This window comes from Clupea harengus, unplaced genomic scaffold (genome assembly GCF_900700415.2).
Source record: "Clupea harengus unplaced genomic scaffold, Ch_v2.0.2, whole genome shotgun sequence".
NCBI classification, from domain to species: Eukaryota; Metazoa; Chordata; class Actinopteri; order Clupeiformes; family Clupeidae; genus Clupea; species Clupea harengus.
In genome coordinates, this window is record NW_024879856.1 from 15,612 (window position 1) to 25,972 (window position 10,361).

General features: G+C 40.8%; 1 pseudogene; it reads left to right on the forward strand.

The window, feature by feature from the left end:
- Nucleotides 1-1,077: 1,077 nt before the first annotated feature.
- On the forward strand, nt 1,078-9,575 carry LOC122130537 (annotated as a pseudogene).
- The last annotated feature ends 786 nt before the right edge of the window (nt 9,576-10,361 follow it).

Sequence of the window (10,361 nt, forward strand, 5' to 3'; positions counted from 1 at the left end):
GCCATCACTCATTTCAACTATGTAAGTATGCATGACTAATAATAGCTACCTGGTAATTAAATTATGTAGGATTTTAAGTAACTAGATGGCTTGTCTTTCACCATTTTAAATAAAAAATAAGTTAAAGTTAGCATTAGGATTAGCTTTGGCTATCACATGCTAGGTAAGTACAAACCTTCGTCCACCATTTAAGATAGCCTACTACACCATGAGACTAGCTTGCTATAATTTGCATGCTAGTGACACTATTTTGTGTCAAACCTGGGAACCGAGTAGGGTTGTCTGAACTTGTGTAATACTTTTGTGTGTTAGCCCCCTTAATAACTTATGTGGGGGTGCGTGCACACATGAAACTGGCGGCCAACCACCGTTAGCATAAGTGCATGGGTCTCTGACATGAGTCTCCGACCACGCGATGTGACAAGACTGTTTTTCAAGGTTATATTCATAAAATTCTAAACTTTTGAGCTACAAATGAAGGTACACTGGGCCTCATTCCCGAATGCAGTTAAGAAGGAATTTATTTTGAATCTACCAGATGCCCCACGTGGCCGCTCCGTGTTAGAAAGGCTGAATCGTTGGTGATAGCGTTCACATCAACTCTACAGACATTCTTTTCTTACGTTGGTCTTCCGAAGTCCGTAAGAAAACATTTCAGAAGACACTTCAGAAAATGTTCGAGAATGAGGCCCATTATTATAACCAAACGTTTTCTGGTTATATTACATTTATTTAGGTTTTTAGTTTAAAAAAAAAAAACGTGACGTTGTCGCCTCAGAGTGTTTGGAGACTAACGTCGTTCCACTAAATACATTAATGAGAAACCCTGCTTTATAACTTATACAATTTATTAATTGAGTGCATGATACAAGTGTTTTTCTGTTGCTGCAGATTTACATTTTCTCACACTCTACATTGTCACCTGGAGTCAGCTCTGTTACCGTGGGCTCAAGTGTTTGTCGTGAGTATTACATGAAGTTGCAATTGCCATTATTGTTGTGTGGACTTTTTACGTCAAGACCGTTGACGGAGGTTCTTTCTGTCACAGACAGATGATCGATGACTTGCATGTATTTCAAAACACGAAACCTACGGCGGTGAAAAACAATCTGATCCCGGTAATCATGAGTTCGTAATTACATGGTGTATTCTGTTTGTTATTTTGACTCTTTCGGTTCTTGAAGTGGTATTTTTATAGCGAAGTTTTAACATTGCAGTGAACTAGTTTTGCACAGTAAACCGGTACTAAAAAGAGACACGTTTACATAGCTTCAGTGTTCCTGTGCAAACATGGGATACTCTGACAGAACGCCATCTCTGTAGCACTCCATCCAGTCCTGAAGTCTCGACTTTTACGATACTCCGACGATGCGGTGTTTACTATACCTCTCTGATCTAACGAGTCTGACTAGCTGTCGCCACCTCTCAGGTGGGCTTTGGCTACGATGGAGAGCTGGAGAGATGGTTGTTCTGCTAGGTTCTCCTGTCTCTGCACAGGAACTGCAGCTCTTTTGCAGTGGCCAATTAAGTAGCCTACCTCACTGACCAGTTCTGATATTACATGCATTATGCGTCATTCTCTATGCAAAATATAATAATATCAATTACATTTTTAGAGAGAAATTCGAATATCATTGCTGATCTCAGTTCACACAGCCCCATGACCTACCCCCATTTTTGATTCATTGTTTTTTGATATGTCATCAATTTTGACAGCTCATATTCATTGTTGAACTTGAAATACTTTTTGTACTAATTTGTGTGGATTATCTCATTAGACATAATGCTTAATAGTGTTAATTCTCTTTTTTTGCAGTGAATGGTGCTTGAAGTGTTGTAGTAAATGCTGTGAATGTGGCGTTGTAAGGGCTGCCTCTCAGTTTTACCAAGTAGGTCCAAAGTATGGGTTGATTGTTTTTCACCGTCGTAGGTTTCGGATGGTAACCTTGAGAAGATCAATAGGTAGTGCACCGATGATCAGCGATTTTCAAGAGCGCTGGCCAGCTCTCTTTGATGTAGTGGAGGTATGGTATGACTTTTAAGCTAATGCTTGGCCAAATGTGTCTCAACAAATGTCTTGTGTGTATATCAGTGTGCCATATTGTTACAAAATTGTTCCATGTTTCAGATAAATGCAGAGTTCAAACGCATTACGACCATGCCTCTACAGTCAAGATTTCTCTCGCAGCTGGACCAACACACTGCAAATCTGCTGAAAATATTTGAGAAGAGATCGGGGCAGCAGGGACAGAAGCTGAAAGACATGTCTGCCATGGTGACGGTAAGAATTCTAACTTAACTGTCATTATAACCATCACATTTGTGTCCATGTAGACATCTCTGTTAAAATGCTGCTGTGTGCTTTGTATTAATCCTTGAGAATGACATTGATGCCAGACGGGAATGTGTCATCAAAGGACTCTGCATTTACCTCAACGAGGATCCTGAGGATCTTGTGCAGGAGTACGTGGTAAGTGTATGCGACTAATAAGTGTTACAGTGCTTCACTGTGCAAAGATGGGATAATCTGCCAGAAGGCCTACCATCTCTGAAGCACTCCATCCAGTCCAGCTTCCTGGAGTCAGGCAAATGACACTGACGATACTCTGACGCACAGAAGTTCATCATAACACCTGAAGTGACGAGTTGACAAGTTCTCGTTGGCTTCCAGGTGGGCTCTGGCTTCAGTCTAGCCATAAAGGCCGGATTGATGGAGAGATGGTTGTCCTTCTGCTAGATTCTCCCATGCACAGGAACTATGAAGCTCTTTTACAGTGATCATTAAGGAGCCTAATGACGAATCATGTGAGATTTATTTTTGCCCATGCTACACCCCTCCACCAAGTTTCATACAAATCTGGTAGTTTTTGGTAATCCTGTTCACACACATACAGACTGACAATCAAACACACACACGGGGGAGAAACATTACCTTCCGCCCTGCAGCAGCTTTGCCTGGGTCGGTAGAAATGATTACACCGTTGAATTGTTTACAAGCCAAGTGACAAGATGCTGAACCTGAATCATTAAAGAATTGTATCTTTTCTTTTGACCAGGAAATGGCTGAGACCGATTTCCTCAGTGCCATAGAGAGAACAACAGTGGGGATCTATGTTGCGAGAGACACTACCAGCAGTGAACCCTCTGACGTCAGGATAGTCCTCGAGGGTGTGATGGTGCTTCAAGATCTTGAGAATGTAGCACTTGCTTCTGCAATGTTGTTTGGGCTCTTTTACGCCTTGAACATGCAGTACCCTACAAAGCTCCGCTACACCTTTGAGGTATTTCAAAATATCATCATGGAGCTGGATGCGGATGAACTGTCAAGAAAGGCTCAAAGCTTGAATACTAAGCTATGCCAGTGAAGAGAACTCTCCCTTCTGTTCCAGTATGAGTGGAGAAGATGGTACATCGTAGACTCTACATTCCAGGACTGAGTGGTGTTGCAGCCTGGTTTTGTTACAACCAGTCCAGTGTTTTATAGTTGTAAAAGTACAGTTCTAGACAATTTCAATGTTACTATTCATTTGTATATGTGTTTATATATATATATATTATATATACGTATATAATTACCGTCTATATATATATATATATATAGACGGTAATTCCAAAACCTTTAGTTTCAATTGGGTTTCTCCTAGATTTTCTTTTCTTCATCAGAAAATGATTTGAGTAGTGCAATACTCAATTATTTTTTCTCTCTCTCTCTCTCTCTCTCTCTCTCTCTCTCTCTCTCTCGCTCGCAGATAAGACATGATTTCATGGTTTTCTTACCAGAAGTCAGAGTAAGCTTCCTGTGTAGAGAGTATATGTATTATATGGTTTTCTTACCACAAGTCAGTGTTTTTTTTTTTTTTTTTGTAGATTTACTACAGTTTTAGATTAATTTGAATTGTACTAATTGAATTGAATTGCAATGCAGGGGGAAGTCTTTGGCATGTTTTCGCCATTTGGGTTTATTTGTGGAATAAACGTTTAGTAAATATAACTGTCTCATAGTTTTTAATGACAATACAAGTGGTTAGTGTTTAAAATGATCAAGAAATAGACATCTGGAATGCATTGACAAACATTAAAATTGATTAATTTACAAAAAGTATAAATACAAAATATATAATTAAAATGTAATGTTATTTCGATATTGCTAAAATAATAATTGAATTGCGTTGGAATAAAGAGATTAAAAAGAGTTTAATTTACTTTATTTAATCAGATTCCATTAACTTTGTATCAACAAAATTGAATTGTTTTGGACTAAAGTGATTAATTAAATGTATTGCATCACATTCCATTTACTTTGTATCAACATAAAGTACTTGTGTTGAGTGAACATAAATAGTTTGTGTTGATTCAACACGATTGTGTTAGTTGCTACCAAAGCAAACCATTTGTGTGCAACCAATGTCCATTATTGAATTGAGTAAATCCAACAAAAAAATGTTTTCAGTGTAGGCTACCGCAGAAAAACGGTAAAATTGGAGCAGATTGAGCGTGTCTTTTCGCACATCAAAACTGATCATATGAGGAATGTGCTGTTATAAATAGCTCTACGATTTGCTCTCTGGACAATCACATTAACACATTGGCTTGCATCTCAACTTTTCTTGAACACATTTGCAACGTGAGCAGCGCTGTTTGCAGGTGAACGTAATCAGCTCTCTGCATACAGTATAGACCAGTCGTTCTCAAAGTGTGGTCCGCGGACCGCCAGTGCCCCGTAATGGTCCGCGACTGCAAAAAGTAAATTATTGCGACATTTCTAACATACAACTCAGAACGAAGAGAACACAGTCAGTAGTAGCCTAATATATTAAAGAGTTGCCTAACCTATTAACAAGGGCATGGATTGGTGGTTTAAGAGAAAATTAAATGAGAAAGCCTCTGACAGACAAGGAGACGGTGCAACGGCGAGATGGTTCAGCCGCAGTGGGCATCATCCCGCCGCGGAGCTGCATTCAAACAGCGTTTTTTTTCTCCCACTGCGGAGACAGCAAGATGATAACTATATTATGTGTTGTGTGACGTTGGATAATGACAACTCTTAATTATGAAAAGTTGACTACTAGGATGGCTTTATTAATGCCAGTCGGCTAGCCTACTGTTGGTAGGGAATTACTGCATTCGCGTGGTCGGTAAGTGCATTGGTTGTGTTGTGTGATACATTGGCGTGTCTGAGTGTGTGATGGGAGTATGAGGCTGTGAGCGAACTATAGTTTGTAACATAACGAAGTCACGCATGGAGCAGGGTTCCAGATGCTTTACCTAGCGCATCATCTATAACTAGCCTACCGGTATTTAAAAAAGGAGTGCCCACCCTCGAAAATCATGTGCCGCTAACAATTGTCTGGTGCCAGGTCTGGGTAGAAGGCCTGTTGTTCCGGGGATATACTATTCAGTTAGATGGTCCGCGAGTTTTTTTTAATTGGCTAAGTGGTCCTTGGTCTGAAAAAGTTTGAGAAACACTGGTATAGACACTTGGGGATAGTCATCCAAACCTAATGCTAACATTGCCGTGAAGTGGTGTTATTTTGCAGGCTGGAACGGAAACTGAACTTGTGCTTATTGCAACTGCAGAGACCGTTTCATAGCTCTTTGGTTATCCTTGGTGCTCTGTTCCACATGGCAGAACTAGTGGGGGCCTATTTTCGCCAGGCACACTTTCTGTTGTAAACTGAAAGATGCTGATACCAGTTCCGTGAATGAGGAGACTGATGTCGTGGAGCTGGGATTGTGAGCAATGGACCTCATTCTCGCACATTGTGTTAAGTGTCTTTAATATCTTCAACCTAAGAAAAGATCTCCACCGGTCATGAATGCCTGGAAATGTGTTCTTAAACGGCCAAAGTGTGCACTGATTCTTAAATTGAACGAGCCGTTCTCGTTTTCTTTATTTATTTTATCACGAAGCCTCGTAGAATCATGACTATAAATGTGAAACGTAATTGTTAATGATACAAATATTCTTGTATTTATTATTATTATAATTATTGATGCCTGTAGAATTCATGTGAACGCACTCATCAACGATTTATCACAAATTCAGCCCTTAAGAACATGAGCGCACTCCAATCTGGCCTTGTAGCGCTCGCAAAGAGACGTCTCTAGCCAGTATTCTATCTCAATGATACGATCATAGGAAACAGAAATGCCCATTTGGTATATCTTTTCTATCAATGTCTTACTTCTAGTGGAGCTATGCATATTTAGCCCAACATATAGTGGTAGGGGTGGCTCACGAGATGCTGAAATGCGAGTTTGGCCAGTTTTGGCCAAACATGCCTGGCTTTCAGACTTCTCTTGATCCTCTATGTTGAGACCATAAAGAATGATAGAAACGAGAGACTTTAAGCTTGACGGTTAATATTTTGAATGGCAGTCCATTGGAAAGCACCCAGAAAAAATAAATCCGTTGTGTGCAAAAATGTCTTTCCTTAGCCTACAATTGTTGCAGGCCTCGCTAGAATTTCGGCGTCTTCTGAAAAGTTGTGTTGTTTCAAAGCATCCTTCAATAGCCTGCTTATTGCATCCCGGAAATCTAAAACGGTGTTTCTTCCATCAGTTTGTTCTTAAAGAGTCCTCTTTGTAATGTTCTAGCAAGACATTGATTAACCTGGTTTTATTTATAGTTTTCTTAACTCCAATATCTTCAAGCCTCTTGATGTACAACGACAGCTCAGAAAGTTTAAACATATGAGTTCCTTTTTTAATAGCTACATTCTTCTATGTACTCGATAAGCTCGATAAATGCTATTCACTTGTTAATTTTTCATCATCACATTTGTCAATTTATAACAGCACATTCCTCATATGATCAGTTTTGATGTAGGAAAAGACACGCTCAATCTGCTCCAATTTTACCGTTTTTCTGCGGTAGCCTACTGGTACTGTAATGCGCCTTTGTTGGTGCTATTTTAATGATGTTGAAGCAAATCTTTAATAAAATATTACAGTCCTTATACATATAAAAGATACAAATGCAAATATGGTTTTAAATGGTGGTAAAATAACGGTTTTACCTAACAGATATAGCAGAATTACGTCTTTCCCGCCATCTTGGATGAGCGCGCGCACGGGCACAAGTCTTTTTGTCTGTTTTGCTACTTAAAGGGACATTTGTTTAAACTAGTAGATATCAAAAAACAAACAAGAAAACACAAACATGCATAAATAACTGATTTATTACTTATTTGGTAAGCATTTCTAGGCAAAATAACCGTTTTGAAAATCGGACCACAGGTAACGCATATCTTGATTTAGGTCAAAACTTAATATCTCATTAAAACGAAAAAATGAGCAGTTTCACTTGGGCACCCCTTCTAATATGTTTTAGTAGGATATAAGCTAATTGTGTGCCAAATTTCATGCTTTTATCACTCTTGTCACGATCGCGTTGTTAAGCCACCTGACTATAGCCACTTTGGCCAGACCAGACGGCTCCCCCTGTAGACCGGAGAGAGAGTGACGGCCCAAAGCCTTATTAACCAGGGTTTTAGTGAGGCAGACCCAGCGCAGCCAATCCGGGTGTGACACACAGCACTCTATTATAATGACTGTACTAGGTTTGGGTCTGTACTGCTAATTTGCATTCATGGGCTCAGCTACTGTGCTATATTAAACCTGCTTAACTGGGGCCTTGTGGTTCTCTCTCCATTCTCCCCTTTAAAAGCAAGCATATTTGATGCAAAAATTCAGAAATGTAGTTTGTTTTTGTGTGTGTGTGTGTTTGTTATCAGGGACTACCACTGCTGGAATGATTGCTTCATGTCCCGGCCTGACTTCCTTGATGGCTTTGGGGGCTGGCAGGTGATGGATGCCACATCTCAGGACACTAGTGATGGTAACACACACACACACACAATCGGACATGCACATGTTAACACTCGCACATAAATATACACACCTCATTTTTTTCTTATACCGTAAAAATTCATAGATGGTTGTTGTGTCTGTGTGTCTGTGTTTGTGTGTATTTGTGTGTATATGTACTACAGGCATGTACAGGTGTGGTCCTGCGTCAGTCCATGCCATAAAACATGGCATGATCTGCTACACATTTGACTCCCCATTCGTGTTTGCAGAGGTAAGAACACATCTATATCACATCAGTTTAAAACACCAGTTTAAATTCTCGTGTGATTTAAAATTTTCAAAATTAGCCCACATTTCAGAAGTCTTTTTCAAGACACATGGGTTAGTCTTAGCTCTAGGTATTTCCATTGTGTACCAACATTACTATGAACTTGGGCAACATTCCAGTGCCTAAAGTTGCCTAACACTGAGTTGCTAGACCACTACTACTGATTATACTCAGAATAAGCTGTGTCCCTCAGGTGAACAGTGATGTGGTGTTCTACCAGCGGAACCGTGATGGATCCTTGGGACCGGTGCGAAAGAACATGAAGCCCCTAGGCCATATGGTTCTAAGTAAAGCTCTCGGCAGTAATGGGCGCCGTGAAATCACTGATGCCTACAAGATCCCGGAGGGTAAGACCACAGGGCCTACATCTTTATTATGTATGAAGACACTTTTGTTTGGTACGTATTGTATCGTGAAGATTTCCTTCCCGTGTACAATACTAGTATTACATCCAGATGATTACTTGCAGTATGACTTGGTCTTGCTTGTTGCATGGCTCCAATTGCATCTCCACCCATATTTTTTTGTTTGTTTATTCCACATTGATCTCACTGATCTCATTGAACAAGTAATGTTGCAGGCAAAGGTGGCCAGACACATTTACTCTTCAATGCCTCATTTACTCTTACATGCCCTCTGGTGTACATTGCTGCTACTGCACTGCTGCTTTGCCTTCTGTAAGTGCACTTACCTCTGGCCTCCTGCAGGCAGCGCTGAAGTGTGGACAGTGCTGGAGAAGGCGGAGCAGTACGGTTTCCCGCGGCAACGTGTGGAGCCTCCACCGGCAGACATGGAGCTGATTTTACCCACCCTGGAGGTGAGAGTTGGGGACGACTTTGAGCCAACTTTGGAGCTAAAGAACCACAGTGGACAGTGGCGCATGCTTGTTTTATGTCAGTGGTCTATGTCAGTGGTTCTGTGGTGTTCTACACAGGAGTGCCCAGCACTGAGGTCATCTTTAAGAACCCCACCCTCAGTGTGGTGAGACACACGTGTGTGTGTGTGTGTGTGTGAGTGTGTGCGTGTGTGTGTGTGTGTGTGTGTGTGTATGTCTGTGTGTGTGAATTAATAGAATGGAAGGAGAGTGCATATTTGTGTTTTTTGGTGTATGGGTGTTTGTGTGCACATAAGGGAGGTAGGGTGTTTGCATATGTACGTGTGTTTAAATTGTGTTGTGAGTGTTCAACTCTCGTCCAGTGTGTTGCAGTAGAGAGGAAGGTGTGTGTGTGTGTTAAGCTCTGACTGGCGTATGCTGCAGTGAAGAAGGAGGTGTGTGTGTGTGTGTGTGTGTGTTAAGCTCTGTCTGGTGTGTTATACAGTGGTGATGGAGGTGATTGAGGTTCATGCTAATGACTACATGGGGAAGCTGGTGGAACAGGCCAACCTGCACTTCATCTTAACAAGGAAGGCCAGGAAGACGAGCATATCGTCATGACAATGTTCACCGTTGCCACGTGCAAACCAAACTCCTAGTGAAGGTGTGTGAACCTGCTCTCCCTCTGCTCACCTCTCATTCATTCATCATCATTTAAATTTCTTTTAACTGCTTTCTCCATTTCTTGCTGTCATCTCTCTCTCTCCCCTTCCATTCTCATCACATGAACACTAATGGCAGTAAGCCCAGAATGATGTTTATACCGAGGTAACAAGGAGACAGGATAACAGTACACTGCTTTGTCTGGGAAGGACTAGCTAACACCCAACACCACATCCACTCTTCCTATCCTGTGGCTTTCACTCTGCCTGTCATAGCTGAACACTCATGGCCCCATTCACACCATGATTAAACAGACATTGACAATTGACATTTGTCCCATTTCTGTTCTGTAAATATGATTCCTTAAGGGAAGCACAGGTTTGAAGCATGTTTTCAACAAGCAATACAGGTAAGATTGTGCTGATTTGGTTGGCCAGTCTAGTTCAGTGGTTTCTTTAGTACATTTGTGTTAAAGCTTTTCCAGTCAATCCGGCACAAACCTGTTGCAGTTGAGAATTTGTGCTTCCACAAATAATGTAATCTCTTCCCAGGCATAAACAAGGATGAGGTTGTAAACCTTTCTATGCCAAATCAGACAAGCATCATAATGTCATGGTGTTTCTAGTGGTAGTCAGAGAAATGCTATAAACCGCTAAATGAAACTCGCTGTTTTATGTGAACTTTACCACTACGTGCTACATGTATCTTATAATCTTAGATTTGCCTCAAGTGGCTGCCTATTTT